Source organism: Hakea prostrata, chromosome 11 (assembly GCF_041222555.1).
Source record: "Hakea prostrata isolate BN-2017 chromosome 11, UWA_Hpros_2, whole genome shotgun sequence".
Classification (NCBI taxonomy): domain Eukaryota; kingdom Viridiplantae; phylum Streptophyta; class Magnoliopsida; order Proteales; family Proteaceae; genus Hakea; species Hakea prostrata.
In genome coordinates, this window is record NC_142610.1 from 18,698,380 (window position 1) to 18,712,125 (window position 13,746).

A 13,746-nucleotide genomic window follows, 5' to 3' on the forward strand; every position below is an offset into this window, starting at 1 on the left:
ATTACTTGCGTCAAATGGGAATCTCAAAGCATATCGAATAATAAATCTTGCTGGACTTTTTAATAGAATTCCAGCTCCTGCTCCATCTTTATTACTCGAACCATCCACATATACCTCCCAAGTGGTTGGTATAATGGGATCCTCAATGGTGGGTTCCACTGGTGCGATAGTTTCTACTACAAAGTCGGCTAATGCCTCGAGCATTGATTGCAGTTCTGGGCTTAAAGCTCACTTGGAACTCGCTGAGTTCAACCGACCCAGAACACCATCCTTCCGGACAAATCAGGTTTGTTAAGAACTTTACTAAGAGGAAAAGTTGTAAATACCTCAATTGGATGAGCCTGAAAATATGGCCTTAGCTTCCTGGCGGCCATCATGAGAGCCAGAGCCTGCTTCTCAATCTATGAATATCTTGTCTCCGCATCTAGCAACACGTGGCTTACATAGTAAATCGGCCACTGTTTTTTATCTTTTTCCCGAACAAGTACTGCACTGACCGCCGAAAGGGACGTCGCTAGATATAGCTGTAATATTTCCCCCTTCTCCGGTCCGGACAGGATCGGTGGTTGTCCAAGTGCTTCTTTTAATTCCTCGAAAGCTTTCGGCACTCTTCAGTCCACTTTGCTTCCTTATCGCCCTTCAGGTCTTTAAGTGCCTTGAAGAAAGGCAAACATTTTTCTCCGGACTTGGAGATGAATCGATTTAAAGCAGCAACTCTCCCTGCTAAACACTGTACATCCCGAACGGTTTTGGGAGCCCCCATATCAATCAGAGCTTGTATTTTGGCAGGATTAGCCTCAATTCCCCTCTGTGATACCATGAAGCCCAAAAATTTGCCCGAGGAGACTCCAAAGGCACATTTTTCTCGGGTTTAGCTTCATTTGATGTTTCCACAGATCTTGAGAATACCTCGATCAAATCTGCAATATGATTTGCTTTTGTAAAGCTTTTCACTAGCATGTCGTCAACATAAGCTTCAACATTCTTTCCTATCAGCTCTTTGAAAATCTTGTTGACGGCCCTCTCGATATGTTGCTCCCGCATTCTTCAGGCCAAAAGGCATGACCTTGTAATAATAGCTCTCACGATCAGTCATGAAAGCCGTATACTTCTCATCCTCCTTATTCATAAAGATCTGATTATACCCCGAGTAGGCATCCATGAAACTTAAAGTTTCATATCCTGCGATCGCATCTATCAAGAGGTCAATCCGAGGCAACGGGTAGCAATCTTTTGGGCAAGCTTTGTTAAGATCTGTAGTCTGTACACATCCTCCACTTCCCATTCGCCTTTTTTACCATTACCACGTTGGCCAACCAAGTTGGGCACTCAATTGGTTCTATGAAACCAGAATTCTTAAGTTTTTCAACTTCGCTTGAACGGCTTCATACTTTTCAATGGAGAAATTTCTTCTTTTTTGTATCACTTGGTTTCGCCTTAGGGTCTATCCAGAGTTTGTGCTCTGCAATGGCCCGATCGATTCCGGCATGTCCTCAGCAGACCATGCAAATACATCTTTATTCTGTTGAAGAAAAAACTTCAACTCATCTTTAAATTCTTCCAAATTGTTCGGACCCGATATAAGTAATCTTTTTCTCATCCTCGGTACACAGCTGGATTTGTTCCAGCTTCTCCACCGGTTCGGGTCTTTGCATCTCTGGTCTCTTCCCGATCATCTCGAACTTCTATGGGGAGGGCAGTTACCTTCCTCGGGCCCTCCTTGTCTTTTAAATAGGCAACATAACACCGCCGAGAGATCTTCTGTTCAGAGGAGACTTGACCAATTCCCATATCAGTCAGGAATTTTATCTTCAGGTGCTTTGTCGAAACAATAGCACCTATCTTGGATAAAGATGGTCACCCGAGGATCATATTATAAGTTGGCGCAGTCCCGAACCACCAAAAAATTGATTCGGACAGTTGTTTCCTTAGGAAAACTTCCAATGGATAAATCCAACTGGACCGATCCTTCCGCCACTGCAGATGACCCTGCAAAACCATATAGATGTGTGGATGAAGGTTTCATCAAGTCCTGATCCACCTTCAATTTTTGATACACTTCATAGGAAATTAGGTCAGCTGCAGACCCTGTACCAATCAAAACTCTATGCACTTCCCGTCGTGCAATCTCTACCTTGATGACTATAGCATCATAATGAGGTAAACAAACATCTCTTTCGTCTTCCTCGCTAAAGGTGATAGAATCTTCACCATTCAGCTTCTTCCGCTTCTGCGTCTCTCCGGTTCCAACAAATTTGGATTTTGTTTTCAAACTCCGGAGTGATTCAGGCTCTGGTCCCCCGAAGATGGTAAGGATCGGTGACCGAGTAGCTTCAATCACCTCCTTGCCTTTTTTAGACTTCGGGGCCTCCCTTGATCGTTCCGAACTAACCGAACGATCCCTTTTAGGAGCAGCCGCACGTGGCTCACGTGGCTCCTCCCTTCTTCTGCTAACGAAACTGGACAGATGTCCCTGAGATATCAATCTCTCAATATCTGCCTTCAGATGACGACAGTCATTAGTATAATGACCATAGTCCTTGTGGAATCGGCAATACTTTTCTCGATCCTGCTGCTCTCCGGGTTTCAAAAGAATTTTAGGCGGCCACTTTAAAATATTTTTTCTTTTGAGGATATTTAAAATATCAGCCCGAGGAGCATTCAATGGAGTGTACTCACTTTTACCGGGGGACCTTTGGCGCCAAGGCTGAGATTTTTCAACCCGATCACGAACATTTTTCTTTGGCTTCTGCTTCTGCTCAGGAGCCTTCTGTTCCTTATTGGAGACTTTATTATCTCCTTGGCGCGCATCTAGAATCTCCATAACTTCAGCCTGCTTCTGGCATCTCTGTACCAACTCAGCATAAGTCGCAGGCATATCCTGTAGTAATAACTCCAGGAGTTTCCGATTAGTGAGTCCCGTGAATAGAGCAGTTTTGGCTACTTGTTCATCCAAATTTTCTATCTCCATCGTCACTTTGTTGAATCTTTTCAGAAACTCTCTGATTGATTCGCTCTTTCCTTGTTTGACAGTAAACAAGGTTTCTTCCGTTTTCTTGACCCGTATTCCACTCTGGAATCGCCCTATGAATTGGCGCGCCAATTCATCAAAGTTTACGATCCTTCCAGGAGGGGAGGTTCGAAAACCACTTTGTGTGCTGCTCCAGTAAGTGATGAACCAAAAACCCGCATAAAATTTCATCGAATTACCTCGAAACCGCCATGGTCTCATTGGTAATAACCGATGTGAGCTGTTGGATCTCCGGAGCCATCGAATGTTGAAAAGGTAGGCAAACGGAAGTTACGGGGAAACTGATATCCCACAATTGGCTCGGCAAAAGGAGTCTTCCGAATGACTGAGTAAATATCCTCGCTTATTCTTCCCTTAGCCAACCGCCCTAATTTCTCATTAATGTTGGCCAATTCTCGACCAACTGCGGTCGGGTGATCTTCAACAATATGATCACGACCTCGATTAACACGATCATCCCGTGCTACTCAATCATCACGAACAGCCCGTCCTTCCCGAGCATTCCTCTCGTCGCGAACTGCTCGATCATCACGAATGGTTCTTCTGACAGTGGGTGAGTGAGTTCTTACCCCTGCATCCAACCTTGTGTTTGAATCAGTTGTACTCTCTTGCGGTCTGTCGAAACGATCGTCTCGCCTCGGTTGATCATCGATCCTCCTAAGTCCTCGGTCTCCTTCACAGAAATTCTGATCGATATTCCGGTCTTCAGCTAATCTCTGGTCACATGGCAATGCACGTCTCCCTGAATCGCGCTGATCAGGCTCTTATGGTAAAACCACTCGTCTGGTGAGCATGCGAAGTGCTTGGCTCACCTCCAAGAGTTGAATCTTCACCTGATCCAATTGATCTTGGATTGTATCGGGAGGAGGATTACGTCCTCCCTAGCCACCATCTACCTCGATAGGATTTTGGCTTTCCTAGGGAATATCTGGATTATTCACTCCAGGGATCTGAACACCGGAATTGCGTTGTGCAGCGGCTGCTGATCTAGTCACCATGGCTTTTCAAGTTGTTTCCCACAGACGGCGCCAATTGATGCGTCCAAAATCTGCTCAGCCCTTAGATGTCCTCGTGATGTCCTGCAAAACGAAAGCGTCAGATGTGGCCCGACAGCTGGGGTCGGGAGTCCACCTCCGAAGGCTAAGTCAGTTGATGAACTTAATCACAAACGGCTCTGCTAGAAGCGCAGAGCTTAAGGAATGAAGAACTGGGAAGGGTGACCTAGATAGCAGATCGCTGATAGTTTAGGTCTATCAGTATGTATCTGAACCTGAGTCTCAGATAGTATTCTTTTTTCCGATCCTTTCACCTTGTATGGTAGTGAGGTTTATATAGAGTGTACCTTCGAATCTCCTTCGTTGGATGCACTTGAGCCTTCTTCGGGTAGTCATCGGATCTTATCAGTTAGATCCGTTGAGCAATAGACTTCTACTAGTTTGGGCTAGTAGAGGACTCCTGAGATAACCTTTAGGTTATGAGATGATTATCCCTTCGATAATGATTATCCGCAGCCGTCAATTCGAGTCTGCCATCATTAGGGTGATTACCCTAATCCATAAGTAGGATTAAGGCACGCTTGCAGCCGAATAAGCTTTCTTCTTCAGCAAGCCATCTTCCGGATCCGGTTCGCTCGGGAGCTAGTCGGATCTCTCCGTCTCGATCGGGGTCGAGGGTCGGACCAGGTATGAACCCGGTCTGATCATAATCTCTCCATATCAATATCGAACCAAAGTTTCAAGTGCATAAACGCTTGGAGAAGAAGTTGAAGAGATAAAAGAATTAGAACTTGTTTTGATTATTATTTTCCAGTTTATTTTTCTTTTAAGGATTAGCATTTTTAATAGATTTGACATTGCTTCAGCTTATTGACTTGAGATCCTCTGATTACTCTGTTATATTTGGACACTTGATCTATTCTTGCTCATGGTTATGTTATTATGTGGAATGGTGTGTGATGTGATATGAAACCGATCTTGTGACTGTGGATCACTCCCTCGAATATTAAGGTGAGTGGATACCGGCTAGGTGGATGTAACAAAGTAGTATTAGCGCAAGGTTTCATGTAACATCCTAACCACGAATCATGATAACTGAGCATCTCTGGGTCATAAATCCAGAAGTTATTCAACATTCTTAGAAAGAATAATAGACAATGGAGAACTAGATATCATAATCAATGAAGCATAAAACACCACGTTTAAATAATGTACAATAACCATGGTGAAACAACTGTACACATTACATATTAAAGGAAAGAAATTCATAATGCACAATAAATAAGTTAAACAAGCATAAGTTGAACTTCGTTAATTAATTAGGAAATATTTTTTATAAGGTTAGCATAGGTTAAGCTAAATAAATACAGCTGAAGTTTGCACATGTCAAAATCCTCTAGCTAGTAGTCTATTCCAGTGGATGTCTTGGAACTAGGTACTACACTGATTTGTGTGAGTTTGTAGCCGGTCCTTGACTAGAGTCAGTCGAGCCTCTATCTATGTCAAGCAAGGCCCTCTCTCTGCTTTCTAAGCCTTAATCCTCCCTAAAGTGGAGAAAAGCCTAGATCACTGTGAGGAATCTGTAGGTGGTACCTCGTAGTTTTATATGAAAAAGCCTAATGTGAAGGACCCCCAACCCCCAGCTAGCAAGCATCATGCTTCTCCTCCTGAATCTCCTCCTCTTGGATCTCATCCTCCTAATTGTTAGCCTAAACCTCATCATCGGTCTAATCCTCCTCCTCATCCTAGTCGTCCTCTGAATCCTGAGCCTTCACATCCATAGGCCCTAATGATGCTACCTTTCCCTGGAGACCCATCATGGAAATTAGTCATCTCCCTGTGATCTCACCCAATCCAGTGTGCAATACCTTAGTATCCTCTAAGCTGATGTCGAAGTGTTTTGAAGATACAAGCAAGAAGCCGTCCATAGGTTCGTGAGCCCTGGCTCCTCTACATAGAAGATCATAGCCCTTTGGATGATGTATGTTAAGTTGATGAGATAGCCTACATATAAGGTAAGTGTCACAAAGGCTTGCATCAGTGAGACCCTACCATAGTGCCCTCCCTTTTAACTATGTTTTTGCCAATAATGTGAGAAAGGACGGGAGCAAATGGAACCATATCTATAAAACTAAGAAAGATTGTAGGTTCAAGAAGAAAAAAGTTGAAAAGGTGAACCTAGTTGAAGATGATGTGTTTGTAGCTATGATCACAGAAGCCAATCTGGTTGAAAAACCAAAGGATTGGGTGTTGGATAGCGGTGCTACAAGACATATCTGTGGTGATCTCAAGATGTTTTCCTCCTATTCCATGGGCTCAAATGATGAAAAGGTATTTATGGGAAACTCCCAAAGTGCCCCTGTTATGGGAAAAGGTAATGTGACTTTGAAACTTACTTCAGGAAAAACTATTGTTCTCACCAATGATCTCCATGTGCCGGATATTAGGCGAAATTTAATTTCAATTCCTTTGCTTAATAAAGTAGGAATGAAGTTGGCTTTTGAAAGTGATAAGGCAATTATCACTAAAAACAATGTATTTGTGGGAAAGGGATATCTTAGTGAGGGATTGTTTGTACTTAGTATTTCCAATGTTGTAATTGAAAATGCTAGTACCTCTTCAGCTTACTTTGTTGTTTCGTCTAATTCTTTTGATTTGTGGCATGGTAGGTTAGGTCATAGTAGTGTAAAATATATCATCAAACTATGCAAGTTAGGGATGATCACCGAAAAGGTGGAATCTCCCAAGGACAAGTGTAAAACTTGTGTGGATGCTAAGTTAACCAAAATGCCTCACAAGACTATGGATAGAAAGAGTGATCTCTTGGAATTGATCCATAGTGACTTAAGTGACTATAAGTCATATGAGTCAAGGGGAGGAAACAATTATGTTATCACCTTCATAGATGATTATTCTAGATATACCATGATTTATTTGCTCAAATCAAAGGATGGGGCCGGAAAGGCATTTATATCTTACAAAACGGAAGTTGAAAATCAACTTGGCAAGAAGATTAAAAGACTTAGAACCGATAGAGGGACTGAGTATTTTAATCTTGATAAGTTTTGTGAGGAAAATGGAATTATTCATGAAACGACCGCTCCTTACCAACCGGAATCAAATGGGGTAGCGGAAAGGAAAAATAGATCTCTTAAAGAGATGATGAACTCCATGTTGTTGAGTTCTAATGTACCACTTGATATGTGGGGGGAAGCCATGTTGACATCATGTTATCTATTAAATAGAATCCCACATAACAAGACCGGTATGGTTCCATTTGAAAAATGGTTTGGTAGAAAACCAAGTATAAACCATTTACATGTTTGGGGCTGTTTGGCCAAGGTGTTATTACCGGATTCCAAGAAAAGGAAACTAGGTCCCAAAACATGTGATTGTGTGTTCTTGGGGTATGCGATAAATAGCACGGCATACCGATTCATGGTAATTAAATCCATGGATGATGTTATTGAACCAAATAGCATCATAGAATCAAGGGACGTCGAGTTCTTTGAAAGAATTTTCCCCTTTAACTCCGCCTTACCTATAAGTAAGGAGAGCCAATTGATCAATGGGGAGTTGGATCCAATTGAAGAGAATATCAATCAATTGGGTATTAGTGATGGAAATCAATCAAGAACAAGCAAACGACTCAAAAGACCCAAATATAAGGATGATGAGTGGCTTGTTTACTTGGTAGATAAGGATCCTCTTAATTATAAAGAGGCTATCACATCATTAGATGTCATCTTTTGGAAGGAGGAAATCAAGAGTGAACTTGATTCAATCTTGGCGAATAATACTTGGGAATTGGTAGATTTATCAATTGGCTCTAAAACTTTGGAGACCAAGTGGATATTTCGAAAGAAGTTAAAAAGTGATGGGTCCCTTGATCGTTTCAAGGCTAGACTTGTTGTCAAGGGATTTAGGCAAAAACCAAACATCGATTATTTTGACACATTTGCCCCTGTGTCAAGAATTGCCTCAATAAGAGTTATGTTGGCAATTGCGTCAATACATAACTTGGTCATCCATCAAATGGATGTAAAAACTGTTTTTCTAAATGGTGATTTAGAAGAGGAAATTTACATAAAACAACTAGAAGGTTGTATTGTAAAAGGACAAGAGCACAAGCTTAGAAAATCCTTATATGGATTGAAGCAAGCGCCTAAGCAATGGCATGAAAAATTAGACAAGGCTCTAATTTCAAATGGCTTTATCATCAACAATGCCGAAAGGTACTTATATAGCAAGTTTCACGGTGGTAAAGGCGTATTTATTCTATTATACGTAGATGATATGTTGATAATAGGGACGAGCTTGGCAATAGTGAATCAAACTAAGCATATTTTGATGTCTAATTTTGACACAAAAGACTTAGGGAAAGCTGATATGATTCTTGGGATCAAGATCATCAAGCAAGGGAATTGTATTTCACTATCTCAAGCTCGTTATGTAGAAAACATACTTACAAAGTATGGCTACCATGAACTTTCAGCAGTCAAAACACCTTTTGAGGTGGGATGTCATTTGAAAAGAAACTTGGGTGAACCAGTGAACCATAAAAGGTATGCACAAATCATTGGTTCAGTTTCATATCTTATGAATTGTACACGTTCGGATATTGCTCTTGCGGTGGGAAAGTTGAGTCAACATACTCAAAATCCTAGTAAAGAGTATTGGAGTGCAATTGATAAATTACTAAGGTACCTAAAAGGTACTATAGACTATAGTTTACACTATAGTGGTAAACCAACAGTTTTAGAAGGGTATTGCAATGCTAATTGGATTTCGGATACAAACGAATCCTTAGCCACTAGTGGGTATGTGTTTACACTAGCAGGTGGAGCAATCTCTTGGAAGTCCTCAAAGCAATCATGTGGAACAGGTTCTACCATGGAAGCTGAGTTCATAGCTTTAGAGAAGGCAAGAACAGAAGCCGAATGGCTTAGAAGTTTAATGGCGGATATACCATTGTGGGAAAAATCGACGCCATCGGTATCACTACATTGTGATAACCAAGCGGCTATTCACTTAGCCAAGAATAAGGTGTACAATGGTAAAAGGAGGCATATACGCCTTAGACACAATCTTGTGCGACAGTACATAGATGAAGGAATGATAGCTATCGATTATGTGAAGTCAGAAAGGAATCAAGCTGACATGTTCACAAAGGCTATGTCTATCAAAAACTTGTGTATTGCATCTACAGGAATGGGGTTAATGCCTAATTCTCGGGTCACATGATGGATACCCTACCTATGTGAAGAGGTTAAATACCTGAATTAGGTTCAAGGGGTACAAACGAAGTCATGGGAAGACCGGTTCTGTACTACCATTTATAATTATTCCATTCTAGGGTGTAGATGAAGGTAATAGTACTACCACAAGGGTAAGGTTGAACGAAGCTCTTAATTAGTCTAATCCCAAAGAATGTGGGGGTGTGTTAGTTGTGGTGCACATCAGAGACTAACCTAAGTGGATGTAGGTGGTTTGGCCGCCACTAATGAGAACTTATAGGCGAGTGTTCTAAACATTCATGAATCCAAGATAAGGGACATGGCCTGTTCAAAAGTCCAATGTGTAGTGTAAAAGGTAGCCCCAAAAGTCGACCTTTAGGACATGGATGATGGGGCGGTCAGCTACACTAATGAGGAAAGGTTCAAGGAGTCTGACTCTACCCGTACTTTGTAGCGCGACTCATTAGACCTAGTGTAGGTTCAAGTGCGAAAGACACCTACAACGATGTGTCCTTTAGTGTTTAATAAAGTCACAACATGAGTCCTTTTTTGCAATTTTGAAACTTGTGGGGAATTGTTAGGTTTTTGTTAAAATCTATATTATCTATATATTAAGTTTCAAAATTAGCTTTTGCATTTCTTTTATTTAATTGTTTTGATTGTGTGTGGGACCCTTGTGGTAAGGGTGGTAATGAGGCACCATGAGTAAAGAAGGCCCTTCATGACTTTGGTTATGAGGCTCTTCATAACATTGGTCATGGGTCTTAAAGGTCTTGATCATGGTGATGAGGTGGGCTAACTTGAATGGTGGAATTTCTCAAATTCTAACTCTTGACCTTCATTTCTCATTTCAACTTCATGACCATTCATGGCCATTACCATGAGTGGGGGTTAAGGTCTTTGAATGGGTGAAAGCCTAATCATTCCAAAGAAGTGAATATGAGAGTTACTTCCCCAAGTAGTGGGGAGGTTAGGTCAAGGGGGTTTATTCACATTAGTGGAGGAGGGACAAACCATTGATTCTCCATTAGTGGAGAATTGATTCTCCCCTTGTGAGGAGGTGTGGTTTGGGCCTATATAAACCCAACCCTTCCTTACATATTGTGTGCTATTGTGACTCTCCTCACTCACATTATTTGTTTTACAAAGTTCATTTCTTTCTTGAGTTGTCTAAGTGTTGTGCTCTAGCTTTTGGCTCCTTGAAGGGACTAGAAGAACTACCTCATCTTCTAGTTGGAGGTTGCTTTATCTTGGAGGTGGTGGTGCGAATAACCCTTGGTAGTAGGGTGCATCGATTACCTTAAAGACAGCATCAAGGTGTGACTCAACCTCATCGATCAGTGGTTCGTTCGGTTGCTACTTCAAGCTCTTCAGATTTGCTAAAGATCTTCATCTCTCAATTGTATTGCAATTTCACTTTTGTATGTTTGAAGAATTTGTAATACAATTACCCCAACAGAGATGGACCGGGGGAACTTTAAAGTCGTGATATTCAGGTCAATATGCTTCCCTTCCTATAAACCACTTAGATCTAAGATAATAGAATGCTATTATGTTCTAATATGATACAAATCAGCAATCTGCAGACAGCTTAATGAACGATGCACCTATTCTGAATACTTGATAGTTCTGTTAACCCATTAAAGAAAAAAGATAGAATGCTATTCTATCCTTATGCATATCATGAGTTTGTTTTGCATGATTAGTTATATGTTCCTTGAATTCTAAATATTCATATGGTCATATTTATGTTCTGACAGTTTCTTCGGTGGCATCCAACAGATATTTGGTCTTTTTTCTACTTCTATTATTAATTATTATGTTTTGTTTGTAGGCATCTCCTTGAGTAAACCTGTGGTTACATCTTGTGGTGCTGGTGTAAGAGCTTGTGTTCTTGCACTGGTGAGATCTCTCTGCTAAAATAAGAGAATACAGATCTGCTAGGTGCTGAACTGTTCTTCTGGACTATGACATTTGGAAAAGAGTGATTATGGTCAATTGTCCTGCAAGGTCTCCATCGGCTTGGGAACACACTTGTCTCCACTTCACAGGTCGAGTTGTTTGGAAGAGTTGTCAGTTTAAATCACATCTTGATCTAGCTTTGGAACAGGATATTTATTAGGTCCATTTCTAACAAAGAAATTTGACCATTCATTTCCCTTTGGATGAGGGATACTTGTTTATTAGTCACATCCAATGGTTCATAATAAATTAAAATAAAAAAATTCTATCTTCTAAATCTTACCTCAACTTTTGGACGTGACTGATGGGCATGTATCCTTCATCCAAAGGGAAATGGATGATCTATTTCTTTGTTGGAAATAGATCTGATAAAATTCACATTCAAACATGCTTATCTTGGTTGAATGTGGAGTTTCATCCAATCAAGAATAATCCTAGTGAAGCTTAACATGCTTAACTACATTGCTGCTTTTGTTTTGAATGTGTTATGCCATGCACATCTTCATTGACTACCAAAATTAAGAATCAGTTTACTGAGAAACCATATGTATCTACAAAATTGAGATTAACTACTTGAATGTAAGTTGAGACTTTTTATAGAGTAGGCTTTAAACTTTGGAAGCACCACACACTTGCCAAATTGCAAATGTGATACATGTGTATATGCTTTTTGTGTTTTGGACAGGCTTCATGTGGGCCTCACTAATTCTTATCCCAAAAACTTATTGGGTCCAATCTAACGTTGTCCTTATATTGTTGGGCCTATGTTTTGCAGGTTGGCTGATGCTTGCATCTCTCTTTGGGAGTTGATCCTGTTTCCCCACCTCTATCAAAGCATTCTTCAAAATCTGACTTCAGCAGATAAGGACATGGTTTACCATTTACCAATGAAGCAAGCTGAAGCTTCTTTGATAATTTTTTTTTTTTGGGAGAGAATGATGTTTTACTTAACAAAATTCAAAATTTCCTACTGTTCGCATCATCGTGAGCACGAACAATGCTAGACGGCAAGGCCAGAGCAGCGAGATGGACTTCTTTAGGGAGTAAAGAAAAATAACTTTAATGATAAATCATTTTAGTGCTAGTCATTTGTGTGGTTATCTTAAATTATTGGGACATAGTCTAAAATTACCCTAAAGAAAATTTCTAATTAACTTTAATGAATTTTCTTTTACTGGTCAAGGTGGCAAGAATACATCTAATCTCAAAATGTACCACATATAGGTACATCTAAGAGCCAAGCACATGTTCTATTTATTTCCCTAAATAAATTATCTTCTTACCCCTCTAAAAGCCAAAAAATGACATATGGAGTAATTGGGTGACATCATGATGGAAACACTGTAGAACTGAAACAGTTGGAGAAACAATGCCAAACTGCTTTCACTACAACAAAGCAATTGTAGGCCTCTGGGCTAGCATCTGTCTTGTTTACGTCATCAAGACAAGATTCACTCCTGTTTCTAAGCCACTCTCAGCCCACCATCTTCCTCCTCCACCTCTTCGTCGGCACTTTCTTCTTCCTCTACCAGCTCATCATTGTCACCATCAGACCATCTGAAGAAATCTGCCACCAACTTAGCACTGGATTGTTTGTCAGGCATTTGTTGTTTTGAATCCTTGTCTTCGAACAACACCTTACAAAATTTCACAGGGATCTCCTCTGCATCTTCACCACCCCCCAAAATATCATAAGCACGTACTCTCCGTATCTCAATAGCATCATTGGTTTCCAACGGAAACCCAAACCAGTCGAAGCCTTCGAAATGGTGGATGTAGATTTTGTCTCCCTTACCAGTGAATTCACTTTGGTCCTCAACTCTAATGGAATGTCTAAAGAAAATACTTCTTACTCCTTGAAGACAGATATAAGATTCAACAGAAAAACTCACCCGTTCCAGCAGTTTCCTATATGTAGATGCAAAAACAATACACAGAATTGTGGACCCTCGATCACCAGTGACAATTGGGTTGCTTCCCTCAACACCTTGGACAATATATTCTACAAGTCTTCCCTGCAATTGAATTGTAAATTCCTATCAAATAATTAATTGGTGTCCCCCAGAAGGAAAAAGAATAAAAAGTTACAGGAAGAGAGATGAATAAAAGTACTTGCCTGTATATTTTCCTCCTTGTCTCTGTCAATTTGTCACAACCAGTGACCACACACTCTTTTAAAGATTGAGCTCCTTCAAAGCAGTGAATTTTCTCTAGATTTATACAATCTGAAATAGATATATGGCTCAATCTTTTCAGGTATGATATATCAGGTAACTCTGTTAACTTAGGGCAACCACCAATTAGCAACCATTTCAAGGATTCTGCTCCTTCAAAGTTGTGAATCTTCTCCAGATTTACACAATCGTCAATTTGTACTTTCCACAATCTTTTGAGGTTTGAGAAATCGGACAACTGTGTTAACTTGTGGCATTTCTCTACCGTCAATACTTTCAAGGATTTTATTCCTTCCAGGCCCCAACCTTCCTCTAGATTTTCACAATCATCGACATTTAGACAGCAT